Below are 17,041 nucleotides of genomic sequence, written 5' to 3'. Positions count from 1 at the left end.
TTGAGAGTCCCTTGGAGAGCAAGATCAAACCAGTCAATCCTTAAGGAAATCAACCCTGAATATTCACTGAAAAGACTGATGCTGAAGCTGAAGCTCTAATACTTTCGTCGCCTGATGCAAAGAGCCTCAGTTCAGTTCAGTCGCTCAGTCATGTCCGACTCTTTGCAACCCCATGAATCGCAGCACGCCAGGCCTCCCTGTCCATCACCAAATCCCAGAGTTCACTCAGACTCACGTCCATCGAGTCAGTAATGCCATCCAGCCATCTCATCCTCTGTCGTCCCCTTCTCCTCCTGCCCCCAATCCCTCCCAGCAACAGAGTCTTTTCAATGAGTCAACTCTTCGCATGAGGTGGCCAAAGTACTGGAGTTTCAGCTTCAGCATCATTCCTTCCAAAGAACACCCAGGGCTGATCTCCTTCAGAATGGACTGGCTGGATCTCCTTGCAGTCCAAGGGACTCTCAAGAGTCTTCTCCAACACCACAGTTCAAAAGCATCAATTCTTCGGCACTCAGCCTTCTTCACAGTGCAACTCTCACATCCATACATGACCACAGGAAAAACCATAGCCTTGACTAGATGGACCTTTGTTGGCAAGGTAATGTCTCTGCTTTTGAATATGCTACCTAGGTTGGACATAACTTTCCTTCCAAGGAGTAAGTGTCTTTTAATTTCATGGCTGCAGTCACCATCTGCAGTGATTTTGAAGCCCAGAAAAATAAAGTCTGACACTGTTTCCACTGTTCCCCCATCTATTTCCATGAAGTGATGGGACCGGATGCCATGATCTTCGTTTTCTGAATGTTGAGCTTTAAGCCAACTTTTTCACTCTCCACTTTCACTTTCATCTAGAGGTTTTTTAGTTCTTCTTCACTTTCTGCCATAAGGGTGGTGTCATCTGCATATCTGAGGTTATTGATATTTCTCCCGGCAATCTTGATTCTAGCTTGTGCTTCTTCCAGCCCAGCATTTCTCATGATGTACTCTGCATATAAGTTAAATAAGCAGGGTGACAATATACAGCCTTGACGTACTCCTTTTCCTATTTGGAACCAGTCTGTTGTTCCATGTCCAGTTCTAACTGTTGCTTCCTGACCTGCATACAGATTTCTTAAGAGTCAGGTCAGGTGGTCAGGTATTCCCATCTCTTTCAGAATTTCCCACGGTTTATTGTGATCCACACAGTCAAAGGCTTTGGCATAGTCAATAAAGCAGAAATAGATGTTTTTCTGGAACTCTCTTGCTTTTTTGATGATCCAGTAGATGTTGGCAATTTGATCTCTGGTTCCTCTGCCTTTTCTAAAACAAGCTTGAACATCTGGAAGTTCACGGTTCACATATAACTGAAGCCTGGCTTGGAGAATTTTAAGCATCATTTTACTAGCATGTGAGATGAGTGCATATATAACTATTTATCTATTAGAAAAGACATAAGTTTCTCTTTTTCTGGAGAACCCTAATCCTGAGTCCTAACTAATATTTAAGTATATTAGGCAGTCCTGAAACCTAAAGGTTTAAGAACTCTTGATCTAACATAATCATTGCAGCATTAGTCTTTAGCAGTTGCTCCCTTCCCTAGTCTATTTGAGAATTTAAGGATATGCTATTCATAGACCTGTCATCAAATCATCCTGCCTTGCCTCTTTTCAGGAACCTAATTATACTACTACTGCTACTGCTAAATAGTAAACATTTATTGTGTGATATATGCCTGACTCTGGTAAGTATTTTATAATCATCTCATTTATTCCTTACAACAACCCTACAAGATAGGAACATTTATAATTTTCATTTTATAGATGTGAAAACTGAAGCTGTGAGACATTGACTAATTTGCCCAAGTTTAAAGCCAGGCCTAAACAATTCTAAAATGAACCCCTTGTTCATTTCAGTTAATCATTTCCTCACTCACTCACTCTTTTGGTACTTGAGATTTTTGTAGATATTTAATTAGTTGTGTGAAAATGTCCCATTTGTTTTACAGAACACTTCTTCAGAGTTGGGATGGTGCGCTATAATTTTTTTAGTCCCTTCAGTATTACTGCAATGTGCTTAGTTGCTTAGTAGTGTTTGACTCTTTGCAACCCCCTGGACTGCAGCCCACCAGGCTTCTCTGTCCGTGGGATTCTCCTGGCAGGAACACTGGATTGGGTAGCCGTTCCTTCTCCAGGGGATCTTCCAGACCCAGTAATTCAACTGGGGTCTCCTGTATTGCAGGAGGATTCTTTACCAGCTGAGGTACCAAAGAAGCCCACTTTATATATATTATTGCAATACTTATGCACTTTGAGGTGTTCAGTTAATCATTAAAGACTGAGTTCTCAGTACTTGACAAAGTGTCTATTATATCAGAGATTTTAAACTAATATACTATTCATTTAGTGAATACCTATAAGCATCTATGATGTAAAAAATCCTGTGCTAGATGCAGAAGGCAGATACGGTTTCTGCTAATGGAGCTTATGTTCCAAAAGAAGAGATAAACATTTAACAAAGAAATTATTTAATGTGTGATGACTATTATTTTGCAGGAAATAATGTATACCTAAGAGTCACTTAATCTGGGAGATGGTGAGAAGAAGCCACTCAAAGAAGTGAAACAAAAAATGAACTGAGCAGCTCAAGGAGTAAAAGAAGAGTGTTTCATGGAGAGAGAATGAAAAAATACTATATTTATTCAACCAATGTATTATGAAGAAGGTACTTGGTAATTATTTGTTGAGTGTGGATTTGCCTAGCACATACGAAAAAGTGGTCTTGCCCTTCATTAAGAGACCAAGCAATTTTAAGTGCTTTGACTTTTCATGTAATATACTAAAAAAAAAGCAGAATAAAAGATTAAGTAAATCAAGTTAAAATAATAAATATGAAAGGAATAAACTGGCTTCATAGAATGCCCATATGACATGCAGAAGACAAGAGAGTGGAGGCGAGGTCCTAGATGGCTATCTCTAGAATATGCAACCCTCCACACTACACAAGTGTAACGAAGTCACATAGCTTGATGGGAGAGTCTCCCAGGGAGTGGAGACTCAACACATGTCCCTTCAGGAATCCTATAAGGTGTCTTATTCCTGGATCTATAAATTATGCAGCCAAATCTTTCATTCATATTAACCAGTCTTTCCTATGTCTGTCAACTCAATTAAAATGTGTGTAAGGAAAGGAAATGAGCTTGGTTATCCTGAAGGCTGAGATGAATAAAGCAGGAGAGAAAGGCTAGGGCTGCACTTACTTCAGGAATCAGAAGACAGGTTGTTAACTGCTGGTTATATAAAACCTATTAATAACTTAGTTTTGACTCTTGGTTGAATATACTTTCCTAAACAGCATGCTTAGAACTCTAAAGTAGTAAACGCAGAAAATATCTTAATTGTTAAAAAAAAGCTTCTAATTAAGGAAAGTTCATTGAGCAGGACACACCTGGGACAATTTAAAGATGTATAGGAGGTCTATAGACTTTCTCACAATATCTTCTCTAAATGCAAATTATCCAATTTATTATATCAGTGATGGTGAAGTGACTTTGTTCATCTTGGTGATGTTCTTAACTAGGAATATTGATGAGGGTAGGCTTTAGTGATACAGTCCTTGAAAGTACCTATGAAGCATATCAGAGATGTCTTTTTGATGTGTAACTTGAGTTCTAGTGGCCTCTTTGTGCCAGTATATTCTCATTAAATACAGTTGTCTCCTGAAGGACTTTTAGAGTACTCTCCAAAAGAGGGGCCTGCCACATTCCCTAAGATACATGATAAGAACATTCTTCAAATTGAAGGGCTAGAAAAGTCTCCATCACAAAGCTTGCTTAAAGGCCTGAGATTTATTCTTAGATTCCAGGTGAAAAAATAAACCACATCAGTGCCTGACACATGGTTGGTGCTTAGTATTTGTTGAATCAGTGAAGAATGAGAGGAATTTTCTGAATGATTAGGAATTTTCTCTTTGATTTCAGATTCCTCATGCTCTTGGCTGTAAGTGCCTCAGGATAAGAAAGTCACCATTGCTCCTCATATGACTTCTTCATATATTGGAAATGCTCAGTAACAATTCATACAGAAACAGTAGCTGAGTTCCTATGGCATGAATGTTTTTTCTCCTCCACAAAATGCCACAGAGCAGCTCCTAGAAAGACCATGCCTGGGAGACAACTCTTGTCACCTCCCAGGCAAGGAAGCCTGGCCTCTTCAGCTCTCCTCTTCTCCCATGTGCTAGGGCTACTGCTTGGCCCTGCCCCTCTTTGGGCAAAATTACTGCTTGAGGATGCTCAGAAAGAACTGAAAAATAGTATCAAGACAGGAGCATAAGTTGGCAAGTTATCTGTATCCCTCAGGCATCTCTGATGCCTCTGAGAAGCCTGTACCAGAACATCCATTCTGCACTTAAAACCCTCTCAAGAAACAATCTGCCATCCTTGTTCCCCATCCCAAAGTTCATCCAGCAGGAGGTAAGGAGACACCTGCAGCTTCACAGATAGAAGAGGCCTTCAGAGCCCAACCTCTTCCATCCTCAAAGATAGAACTATCCATAGGGACCCAGGGAGAGCAAAAACTGGAGCTGAGTTGGGAAATACACATCAAGTGCTGCTGTACCTTCCAAGTTTCAAGGAGACAAGAAGCTGAAACAAAAGTCATCAGGCCTGGTCTCAGTTTTCCTAAAATCAGATCGGTCTCTCCATGGGTCTAGTGCCTAATCAGGAGTGCTAACATTCCCATGAGGAAAAGTTCAAGAAAGCTCAAAAAAAGAACAAAAGTTCCAGTTCCTGTAGACAGCCTCCTCTGACATCAGATCTAGGAGTTAATTAACATGAAGGATGACTACCAATACCAACATAGAGACAAATGGCCTGAAATCTAGCTGATGTCATATTGGCCTCCTTGGGACACCAGAGCAAGGCCCAAGTAGTTCACAGAGCAGTGGTCCCTCTGGTTTCATCATAGGTGGGACACCAGTTCCCATCTGCTGTGGCTACATTCTGCAGGCAGCCCCTAGTCAAGAGATGGGCACCGAAGTATGCAGAGGTATCTCTGCACTTCCAGAGGAACACCCCTGACTCATTACTTCTGAGAACCAGGGGTTTCAGAAGAACAATATTTTCTTAAACTTTGAGTATTGGATATTTGGTACATTCTGGATCCTTCTGGGATTTTTGCTGATGTAGAGGAATATAGCCGATAAAGACCCAGACCTCTGTAGGCAAGTATACACAGATATTTTCATACAAAGTCCAGATCTCATAATTTAGGCTTCTTCGTCCCCTCTGGAATCCTAATTCCTAAGGATTTTATTTGATGCCTGTATTTAAATATAACTCACAGAGACCAGATACTTGAGAGGCCTGCAAATTATCAGGGGGAAATTTCAGCTGTCAATACAGTCAGCTGGGTGCCTTAACCCTGAACAGCTGCAGTTGATAATCAGCAACATTCCCCTGTTCACTGACCTCAAATAAAATCTTTGGGAGAGCCTGCAGAATAAGCCCTGCAAGCCCTGGCTTACCTTGGCCCTGGAAGGGCTGCCCTCTATGTTCCAAGTTTCAAGAAGTACAAGAGAAACAAAAGCCAGCATGCCTTGTCTCGGTTTTTCTAAAGCTGCAATCCCTTGAACCCACTATACCCCTTCTCTGCTTATTTTTCCCTAGGCATTTTGCCATCTACCATATTAAGGTTGATCCTTGAACAGTGTGGGAATTATGGGGAGGGACCCTCTGCAATCCTAAACCCCAGAATAAATCACAGTTGGTTCTCCCTATACCTGTTTCTTCCTTACAGGTGGTTCTATATTCACAGGTTGAACCAACCACAGGCCAAACAGTGTAATATTTATTATTTTTTTTTAAAAAATTAGTGTACAAGTGTATATAGTGTATAAGTGCAACACACACCTGTGTTGTTGAAGGGCCAACTGTTTTTCTCTCTCTTTGCTAAATTGTTATTTTCAAAAGGGCAGTAACTTTTCTTTCTTGACTGCAGCTATATGTACAGGTCTAAGAAAAGTACACAGTAATTAAAGGCGATTACAATTCTAAATGGGTAGTGAGCAGAGGCCTTACTGAACCTCAAAGGGTTATGTAAGGATTAGGGTGAGGATGCATATAGTGGGCTCAGTGCCTGGTACACAGTAAGACTCAACAATTCAAATAATACTCATCGTCAAGACAATGCCTGAAATCACAGGAACTGGCTACTTCCCCTCTTTCCTTGGGGACTTAAGGAGAGAATGATGTTTCTTGGGCTGTTACCGGAGCGCGTCACTGACTCCTGTTCCAGGAACCGAACCCTCAGCCTCTGCCTAAGAGCCAATTTAAGCTCCACTTCTTAAAAGGCATTTCCTAGTATTCACCGTTCTCTCTCACTCATGTCCTTAGAAACACCTCTGACCGTTTCATACCGACGCCAGGTTCTAGCCCGAGTTTCATTAGTAAGTCACTGTCTTTGGGCGAGTCACTTAACCTGATTCTCATTTTTATCAGTAAAGGGAAAAGGTCATATTAGACAACCTACTTTCCGGCTGTAATATTTTATGACTCCACGAGCAAAACTCATATCCCCACTCCCTTCTCACGTCTCATTCAACAATCCTAATGGCAGCTGATTTCTGCTGTGCAGTGTCTCTGCAAAAACCCAAGCCGTAATCTAAGTCAGGCACGGTCAACCTAGTGGAGGAATTAGAAGAAATCTCCCGACCCACCTCACTTTGGAAACACCTGACCCTAAGCAGAACGCCCGCCCTCCCGGCATTTCCGGCTCTTCCACAGATTTTCTTCCGGAACACTTGCTCGCGTTTGACTCCGCCCTTGCCCCGCTCTTCAGAGTCCATTGGCTGTTTCTTTGAGGAAGCGGAGCATTTGCCGACATCGATTGGTCTCTTGCATTGTTGATGGGTTAGTTACAAACAAGGCGTGCCTGGTCTCCCTGGTAACGTCCTGCCGACCGTCCTGATTGGCCCATATCCTAATCCTATCTTCCGTCCCAACTGCGAGTGGCTGAGTCCCTTGGCGGGGCGCGGCGGTGATAGGTGTCGCGTACGGGATTCCTGAGCTGACGTGGCTTAAATTTGGGAGGGGGCAGCTGGAGCCTCCGGCGACAGCCTCTTCCAGGTGAGTGGGGGACATTCCCCAACTCTTCGCCTTCTTGAGTCTTGTAACGGTCACCCCCGCCACAGGGCCCGCGGGGCTGCCGAAGCAGCTACACTCGGTCCTCTCCCCGTCCCGCCTCTCCTGATTCAGCCCAGGATCTGGCCCTTCTATCCGCCTCCTTTCACCTACCAGGCCTAGTTGTAATCGTCCACACGCCTGCTGGCCCCGCCGGATGGCTTCGGGGTCGCCCTATGCGGCCTCTAGACACATATCCACTGTCTGTCCCCTCCCCAGGAAGTTTCTCCTCCAGGAGCGATGGAGAAAGGCGTTCCGGACATTCCTGTCCTCACGGCCTTGTTCCTGAGCGGCCTTCTCAGGCTGACCTGCGTACGCAGCAGCCGGCGTCGGAGAGAACCTGCCCGGGCCCTGCGCTCCGGCCCCAAACAAACTTAGTGTCGGGAAGGGAGGCGGGACCCAAACAAATCGAAAGTCTTGAGGGCAGAGATCGCAGAAACGTTGGGGATAATAATGCCAAAGAGGGCTTATAGAACGATCCCGCTAATCAGTTGCTGGAGAGATTCAGAGAAGGGGACTAATCGTGCGATCCCATCAACACTAAAATCCCAGGAATCAGAGGTGGGCAGGCTGTAAGAGGAAAGGGAATCCTGAAGAGAGTTGGGTATGTGTGTGTGTGGCGGGGTGGGGGTGGGGGAGTTGATATTGATTTGCTGGTGTGGATTGTGTTTATTCTGCATAACAGGAGTGACGTGTAGGAGTGTGAAAGGGAGGATGAGCCGCTGGACAACTGAGGAATTTTTGTCTGACTTAAAACAGTTCCAGTTGGTCTGTAGGGAGAAGACAATTTAAGAAGGCCAGAGATATTTAAAAATCACTGGATGAGCTTTTAAAGACTCTCAATATATACACACTGCTATTTTTAAAATGGATACCCACCAAGAATCTACTGTATTATAGCACAGGGAACTCTGTTTAATGTTATGTTGCAGCCTGGATGGGAGGGGAGTTTGGGGGAGAATGGATACGTGTATATGTATAGGTAAGTCCCTCTCCCTGCACTTGAAACTGTCACATTATTAATCAGGTGTATTCCAATAGAAAATGAAAAGTTTAAGAAAAAAAAATCTCACAGTTCTGAACAAGCTGGCAGTGAAGAACTCCATACAGATAGTCTGGAGGCCTTTTCAAAAGAATGAAGGAATTAAATTGGGATGGTCAGAATGATTATGGATGGTCAGAATCAGGAAATGTTTTGGGGGAAGTGGCAGGATATGGTCATGGATTGATACCGGAAAGAACTGAAGAGAATTCAAAAACTTCAGACATCGTACACTGTTACACAGCTTTTAATTTTTATCCTTTGACCATGAAAGGATCATTTATGCTTTCCTCTTAACCGTGTTAAATTTGTTGGACTATATCAGTAGTTTCCAAACATTTTTGACTGTTTGCTCTATCAGTAAAACATATTTGAGCAACCATCCTCTAAATACTGTATACTTAATTATAAATAGTATATTAATAGCACTGTAAATATATTATTTATAAACTATACAAAAACATTAAAAAGGATGAAAAATTCCTTCTCATTTTCTGGGACACTCCCAACCCAATCTAGAGATTACATAAAGGTGTTTCCTTACTTTTTGCAAAGTGTTTGCATCCCTGAGGACTTCCAGATGGGGAGAAGCCTTTTTTATTTTTTGAGGACCTCCATTCCTCTGGGATGCAGCCTTTCTTAATGCAATTCTTTTTTTTTTTTCCTTCTGTTTGAATCTTAAAAGTGTCTTTCTTTCCCCTTTGTATTAGTGGATTAATTAAAGAGATGCTGATTTTATTCTTATTGATAAAAAATAAATAATTCATAAACTTCTCTAGCTTAACAACTATTAGAAATAAATTATTTGGGACACATCTCCCCACTGATCATTATATACCGGCCTATTGTTAGGAACCACTATTTGGAAAGATGTTAGGATCTGTAATACTCCATTTTTAATTAAGCTAATATAAAATCAGCAATACGTGCTTTTGGTAAAAGTAAATTCACTACAAAAGGATATCAAAACACAGATCTCTTTCTCTGCTATATACTGATCCTTTTCCCCATTCTCTACTTCCCAGAAGTACACACTGTAAATAATTTCTTTATTGTTAAGAAATTTTCTAATCATATTCAAGCACGTCTGTATTAAACATCTCTCTCCTTTTCTCTCTCACCCAAGTTGAATAATAATGTAACTGTTATTTTACACTTTTTTTGTCTCTTTTCATACTAAAAGGTGGTTTTTCCTTATCCATAAGTATAAAACTACTCCGTTCTTTTAAAAGGCTGTTCAGCTTTGCCTTGTAGAAATATCAAAATATATTTAGCCTGTCCCCTACTGATGGACATGGAGACTGTTTTCAGTCATTAGCCATCCCAAATACTGCTGTAGTGAATAGCATGTACATATATCCTTTGTGCCCTTGCATGAGCCTATCTATGGTATAAGTAATATGGAATTCTCTGGGGCCCTACCACTCTGAGTCATTTTACTTTACTACTGTTGGGGGGAAAAAAAAAAGTGGTTATATAACTATAAGTATATATAAGCATATGGGTGCCCTCATGCCTCCAAGCCCTATTTTCAGCCCTAGTAAAGAATGTTGGGTGATGAGTTTGCTTAGAAAATAGGTTATCATCTGTGTCTCTACCAGTCAAGAAGCTTTGTTGAGCTATGTGACTGGGAAAATAGCCTGCCTATGCCTTAGTTTATTCACATTAATACTGGGAATATCCAAAGAACCTCCTTGGAGTTGTTTTAATAATAATATAAGTAAAATGATGAGGTTAAATAATTATAAGTAAAGTGATTAGAGTAATACTTAGTGTATAGTACTGTGTATATAGATTATATTACTACCATTATTTCTAAATTTCTTGAATGAAAGCAGTATTTTTTTCATATCATGAAAAATAGTTTTTCATTTTCTAATTCTAAAATTATATCATAATATTGCATATTATTTTCCCAGCTATATATCACCATTCCTATTAGTTTCTCAAACTGGTTGAGGATCACTTAGAATTAAGGAAAACTACTGAGGGGCAATTAAACATGCATTGAATAAGTTTGAGGAGTGACCTGGAACTACAACCATTTTCTGTGTTGTTGTTTCAGTGGGAAATGTGATTAAATTCCAGAGCAAATGGTGTGTATGCATGTAGTCACAGACATACACCCACTGTCTTCAGTTAGTTTATTTTCCCATGCATTTTGTACTGGATTCTCTCTGGTTAGGGACATGCCATATATTTCTTTTTATATTTTTGTGATTCTTAACATAATACTCCATACACAGTGGCTATTTTAAAAATTATTATTAGCAGTGAAGACTGAAAAAAGAAGACTCATTGAATTCTAAATGCCACCTCAACACAAAAGTGTTGAGATCCTGTGGCAGAGTTTGTAGAAGGTGTGGCCAGCACTGACTTTGGCAGATTGTTTTATTTGCCTGAATGTTTTATTGAACTCCAGCCTTGGCATAAAGCTTTTTATTTTATTCCTTTCCCAGGTTGCTATTTGTGATTTTGGTGCTTATATAATAACAGCAAGAACACCGATTGTCCCATAGTCACAGATATTCCTTAAATGAATTTATTACTATATATTTCCCCCTTTACTAATTTTTATATGTGCTTTTACCCATTTCTGTCCCACAGTGAGCCTATCAGAGGCAGAGATCCATCTTTCTTCATTTAACTTAAGCATGGCTACTTGTGGCTCTCTTGCCCTCAAGGCCCCAGCCTCTGAGCTGCCTAAAGCACTTAACCGTAGGTGCCCAGGATGGCCTTCATTTTATACTGCTATGAATTCCTTTAATGTCACCAGCTATAGAAATCACTCTTGCATCATGGAGTCATAATACTGGGCATTAGGATGCTCCTTGTTAATCTTATTCATTTTAAGATGTGGAAACTGGCAAGTGACTTACCAGTATAATACAACGTTGTGCTGGAGGCAGGACTGAAAGCTCAGTGCCTGGCTCCCAGTTTTTCTCTTCCTACTGTGCCATCTACTCAGGACCTCTCAGGATTGTTGAATCAGTCTTTGAGAAATTCCTTTTACTTTGGCCTGAAGTAATTCTTCCCTGGTACTGATCTTTCCCTTCAAATATAAAAATTTTTAAACAGTTTTGAGAGAACACGTTTTCCATTGAATGAGCATTTATCTTATTCAATAATGCTTATTTAGCTGAGGGATCTTAAAAAGTTTTAGTTTCTCTGAGTGTCAGTTTTTTCATCTATAAAAGATGAGGATGATGATAATACCTATTTTTCAGATTTAATGATTAGGAAAAAAATGTATATAGAGTGTTTGATACAGATGTTCAGTAATTGTTATCATTAATATTATCATTATCCTATGTTCATCTGGATGTGTTGTTCATGTGCAATAATTCGTAGGATGCTGACCCTTCTAGACGTCAAAATCTCATGTGTTGTAATGGTGGATTGGGGGCAGTGTTCGCTTTGAGAAATATTGAGGATTTTAATTTTATATTTGGAAAATGAAAAAAATTCATATTTTCACGGTAGAAATTACATGTCAATCACATTCTGCGTGGCTAATGATGATATGTAAAAATTTTGATCTAGGCATACCATCCTGGGTTTTTTTCAGTTTCTGTTGAAGAACCGAGGCCTTTTCCGCACAGTCTGGGAATTGCACTTTCATGGAGCAGTTCAGCGTATTCCTCTGTCCTCTGCATTTCCTGGAAATTGGCAGCTGGATCCAGAGACTTTACCAGACTGAGATTCAATCCCTTTGGGAAGTCTATAGGTGGTGGTGTGTTCTTTCATCAAATGGCACATGATGTCTGGTTTTGCTCTTCTTTGAGGGTAGCAGCTCTTGATGTTCAATGTCTAGATCCATGAATTCATTACAGTTGCAAAATATTAGACTAGATATTCCAGTTCTACCATTGTTTTCATTGTTACCTGGAATAACTTTATAAGTAGAGATGTGTCCCCTCGTCTACTATTTGCTTCCTAAGTGGTTAAGTCCAAATAGAAAAGACAAGAAAATCCTTGTACTTAACCTAGTTTTCACAATTCTTAGTTCAGATGATGACCAGTTTATCATTATGAACTTCTGGATTTTAATATTTTGGTGGATTTAAATATCTGTTGCAATTTAATTCATATTCTTATTAGAAACTCAGTTGTTCCTTTGTCCTGTGGGAACCTCTTCAGTTTGTTTCTTGGGCCCCTTTAACAGGACTCTACATTAGTCTGATAGTTCCCTTGCTGTTTTGTGTGATAAGATGTTTCAGGCTCATTTTGTGCCATTTCCTGCTTCAGAACTGAAATCAGTCATTTTCTCTAAGAAGCCCTCCTATTTTATTTTTAAAGTTACTTCTGTCTTTCTATTTTTTTAAATGGGAAATAGTGTTTTAAGACTCCAGTCTAGGCACTAGAGATACTGCTTTTCAGTTTGTCATTGTTTTTTTGACGGACAGAGCTGCTGCTGTTGCTGCTGCTGCTAAGTCACTTCAGTCGTGTCCGACTCTGTGCGACCCCATAGACGGCAGCCCACCAGGCTTCCCCGTCCCTGGGATTCTCCAGGCAAGAACACTGGAGTGGGTTGCCATTTCCTTCTCCAATGCAGGAAAGTGAAAAGTGAAAGTGAAGTCGCTCAGTCGTGTCCGACTCTTAGCGACCCCATGCACTACAGCCTACCAGACTCCTCCGTCCATGGGATTTTCCAGGCAAGAGTACTGGAGTGGGTTGCCTTTGCCTTCTCCGGATGGACAGAGCTAGGAAAGTATATTTACTAAGGTAAAATACCCTGTAGGTTCATAGTAACACTTTTGCTTGAAATTCAAGATTAGTTGTTACTTGGGGGTTCTTAATTTCTTTTGTATTATATGTTTCCATAATGAGTATATAATAGAATTACTATGCCTATAATTACTTTGAGTCCACAGGAAGCATGTAATAGTTAAGGAATAATAATACTGATAATGATCACCACCAACTTTGATTTTTAAAAATTTAATTGTTTCTTTTACATATGCTATTCATGTTTTCCCCAATTTTTAAAATTGGAGGCCTATGTGTTCTCAGAGCACAGAATCATTAAATACTATTCTCTCTCCATCTTGGCCTTAGTTCTATGAGTAACATATTTAGTGCTTATCACCAGTCCTTATGATGATGTTTCTTTAGTCATTTTGGTTGTCTCAAGCTCTCTCTCTTAACAGATGCCTTAGGAAAGGCTCCTGGGAAAATTTATCATGAATTTTCTTGCAAGTTTATAATATTCTGTCTGTGCTCCTTACATATGCAGGTCATTTTTGCTAAAAATAAAATCTTTAACTCACCTTTTCTTACCTTAAATATCTCAAATCTGTAACTCCATTTTTTTTTTTCTGGCAAAAATATTACTGATGAAAAGTCTGAGAGTCTTTTTGTTGTTGCTGTTGTTGTTGTTGGCTTATAAGTCACATGATATTTCAGCCTAAATCTCAAAGGATTTTAAAAAATTTTACTAGAGTGTCTTGCCGGTCATTTTGGGTTGATATTCTCAGGTACCTGATGGCTTCTTTCAATATGTTACTTCAAATCTTTAAAAAATTTTTTAGATAAGTGCTCTTGGACTTTGTGTGTGTGTGTGTGTGTTCGGTACCTTTGCTTTGGTTTTCTTTTTCAGGAAATCCTATCCTCATTGCCTACCTTCAGTATTTATTACTTTTCTTGATTCCTTCTTTACTATTTATTTCTTTGAATTTTTTAAAGAAACAAATTATTAGGAATAATTTTAAATTTATCATAGAAAGTATACAAAGATAATTCAGAGTTCACTGTACCTCTCACGCAGTAGTCTCTAACGTTAACACGTTACATTAGTAAAAGGCATTTGTCAAAACTAGAAAACCAACACTGGTGCACTACTGAACTCCATACTTTGGATTTCACTCCCTTCTTCTTGATGTCCTTTTTGCTGGTACAGGATCTTGCCTTGATGTTCATGGGTGCTGACTGATCAGGGTGGTAGTTGCTGAAAGTTAGAATGGTTGTGGCAATTTTTAAAAATAAGGCAGCAATGAACTTTGCTATACCAATTAACTCTCCTTTCATGAACAAATACTCCTTAGCATGCAGTGCTGTTTGATAGCATTTTACACACAGTAGAATTTCTTTGAAAATTGGAGTAGATCCTCTCACACCCTGTCACTACTTTATCAACTGAGTTTATGTAATATTCTAAATTGTTGTCATTTCAACAGTCTTCATAGTTTGTTCACCAGTAGTAGATTCCATCTCATGAAACCACTTTCTTTGCTCATCTAGAAGCAGCAACCCCTCGTCTGTAAAAGATTTATCTTGAGATTGCAGCGATTCAGTCACATTTTCAGCCTCTACTTTTAATTCTACTGATAGTTCTCTTACTGTTTCCATCACAGTTGCACTTACTTCTTCCACAAAAATCTTGAGCCCCTTAAAGGTCATCAGTGAAGGTTGGACTTGACTTCTCCCAAACTCATGTTAATGTTTGTGAAAATGAGACAAGACAAGGAGGTCGTTAATCACAGACCAGTGACTAGGAAGATAAGGGTTAATTTATAAGATTTGGCCTTATAAATTCTTTTGGCCTCAGCTCCCTTCCCTGGAGATAACAGTATTATTTTCTTCATGGTATAGAGAGAACATCTTTCATGTGAGTGTTTTAGCTCTTCCTTTTAGGAAGAAAAGGGGAGATCAGCACACTCTACCTGTACCTGCTGTTTTCCAGCTGTCTTTAGCTCAAAAAATAATCCTTATGCCAAGTGGCATATTTTGGAATGAGTGGCACATTCTGCTACCCTTTGGTTCCCCCTTCTTCCTTGGATGACTATGAATCTTGTGGCTTGGATATTTTTTCTATATCCACGTTTACTCTGGAGTTTGTGGGAAACTGTGTCTCATTATTTGTTGCTTGTTTGTTTTGGTAAAGACTGTCTGTGGGTTTTTAAAATTTTGTTATCTAGTTGTTTTGTCTGTTTTTATATGGGAATTTAGGAAGATCCAAAAGGTATGCTGTCTGCTACTGCCGTCTTCTCAGAGTCCCATCAGTTGGTTGTATTTTTTTTTTCCTGCTTTTATTCTTAACCGAGTCTGAAAAATCTGAAGATAAAGTGATTATGTTTGGTAAGTTAGGTTCTGTTATGACTCTTTGATTAGTACAAATTTCTGTGCCTAATAAAGACTCTTTAGTTATAGTGTTCATTTCCATCAGTAATGGTTCCTACATAAATTGAATCACTAGAGTTGAAAAGAAAGTCTAGAGTCTGTGTCCTGGTGAGTTTTGTTTGTTTTCTTAACAACTGTATTTATGAGTCTCATAACTTGATGAGTGATTATTATGTTCCTTCAGTTCAGTTACTCAGTTGTGTCTGACTCTTTGCGATACCATGGACTGCAGCACGCCAGTCCTCCCTGTCCATTACCAACTCCCGGAGTTTACTCAAGCTCATGTCCATTGAGTCGGTGATGCCATCCAACTATGTCATCCTCTGTTGTCCACTTCTCCTCCTGCCCCCAATCTTTCCCAGCCTCAGGGTCTTTTCAGATGAGTCAGTTCTTTGTATCAGGTGGCCAAAGTACTGGAGTTTCAGCTTCAGCATCATTCCTTCCAAAGAAATCCCAGGGCTGATCTCCTTCAGAATGGACTGGTTGAATCTCCTTGCAGTCCAAGGGACTCTCAAGAGCCTTCTCCAACACCACAGTTCAAAAGCATCAATTCTTCGGCCCTCAGCTTTTTATAGTCCAGCTCTCACATCCATACATGACTACTGGACAAACCATAGCCTTGACTAGACAGACCTTTGTTGCCAGAGTAATATCTCTGCTTTTTAATATGCTGTCTAGGTTGGTTATAGCTTTTCTTCCAGGGAGCAAGTGTCTTTTAATTTCATGGCTGCAGTCACCATCTGCAGTGATTTTGGAGCCCAAGAAAATAAAGTCTCTCACTGTTTCCATTGTTTCCCCATCTATTTACCATGAAGTGATGGGACCATGATCTTAGTTTTCTCAATGTTGAGTTTTAAGCCAACATTTTCACTCTCCTGTTTCACTTTCATCAAGAAGCTTTTTAGTTCTTCTTTGCTTTCTGCCATAAGGGTGGTGTTATCTACATATCTGACGTTATTGATATTTCTCCCAGCAATCTTGATTCCAGCTTGTGCTTTATCCAGCCCCGCATTTTGCATGATGTACTCTGCATAGACATTAAATAATCAGGGTGACAATATACAGCCTTGACGTACTCCTTTCCTGATTTAGAACCAGTCTGTTGTTCCATCTCCAGTTCTGTTACTTCTTGACCTGCGTATAGATCTCTCAGGAGGCAGGTTAGGTGGTCTGGTATTCCCATCTCTAAGAATTTTCCACAGTTTGTTGTGATCCACACAAAGGCTTTAGCATAGTCAATAAAGAAGAAGTAGATATTTTTCTGTAACTCTCTTGCTTTTTCGATGATCCAGCAGATGTTGGCAATTTGATCTCTGGTTCCTCTGCCTTTTCTAAATCCAGCTTGAACATCTGGAAGTTCACAGTTCACATACTGTTGAAGCCCATCTTGGAGAATTTTGACCATTACTTTGCTAGCCTGTGAGATGAGTGCAATTGTGCTGTACTATGAACATTCTTTGGCATTGCTTTTCTTTGAGATCGGAATGAAAACTGACCTTTTCCAGTCCTGTGGCCACTGCTGAGTTTTCCAAATTTGCTGGCATACTGAGTGCATCACTTTCACAGCATCATCTTTGAGGATTTGAAATAGCTCAACTGGAATTCCATCACCTCCACTAGCTTTGTTCATAGTGATGCTTTCTAAGGCCCACTTGACTTCTCATTCCAGGATGTCTGCCTCTAGGTGAGTGCTCACCCCATCGTGGTTATCAGGGTCATGAAGATCT

General features: G+C 40.0%; 1 protein-coding gene across 10 annotated transcripts in view; it reads left to right on the top strand.

The window, feature by feature from the left end:
- Positions 1-6,961: 6,961 nt before the first annotated feature.
- Positions 6,962-17,041, top strand: part of GOLGB1 (golgin B1) — a 75,725-nt gene continuing 65,645 nt past the window's right edge. For 8 of the 10 annotated variants that reach the window (XM_044942468.2, XM_025284874.3, XM_006073407.4 and 5 more), the window contains exon 1: positions 6,962-7,099. The gene's annotated coding sequence lies outside the window, so the exon portion shown is untranslated. Of the gene's footprint in view, positions 7,100-7,568; positions 7,715-12,809; positions 12,921-17,041 lie in introns of those variants that run through there. The other 2 variants (XM_025284840.3, XM_044942435.2) reach the window with 2 other exon arrangements.

Source organism: Bubalus bubalis, chromosome 1 (assembly GCF_019923935.1).
Source record: "Bubalus bubalis isolate 160015118507 breed Murrah chromosome 1, NDDB_SH_1, whole genome shotgun sequence".
NCBI classification, from domain to species: Eukaryota; Metazoa; Chordata; class Mammalia; order Artiodactyla; family Bovidae; genus Bubalus; species Bubalus bubalis.
The sequence above is the reverse complement of the archived record's forward strand: the minus strand, read 5'-3'. Positions and strand labels throughout refer to the sequence as shown.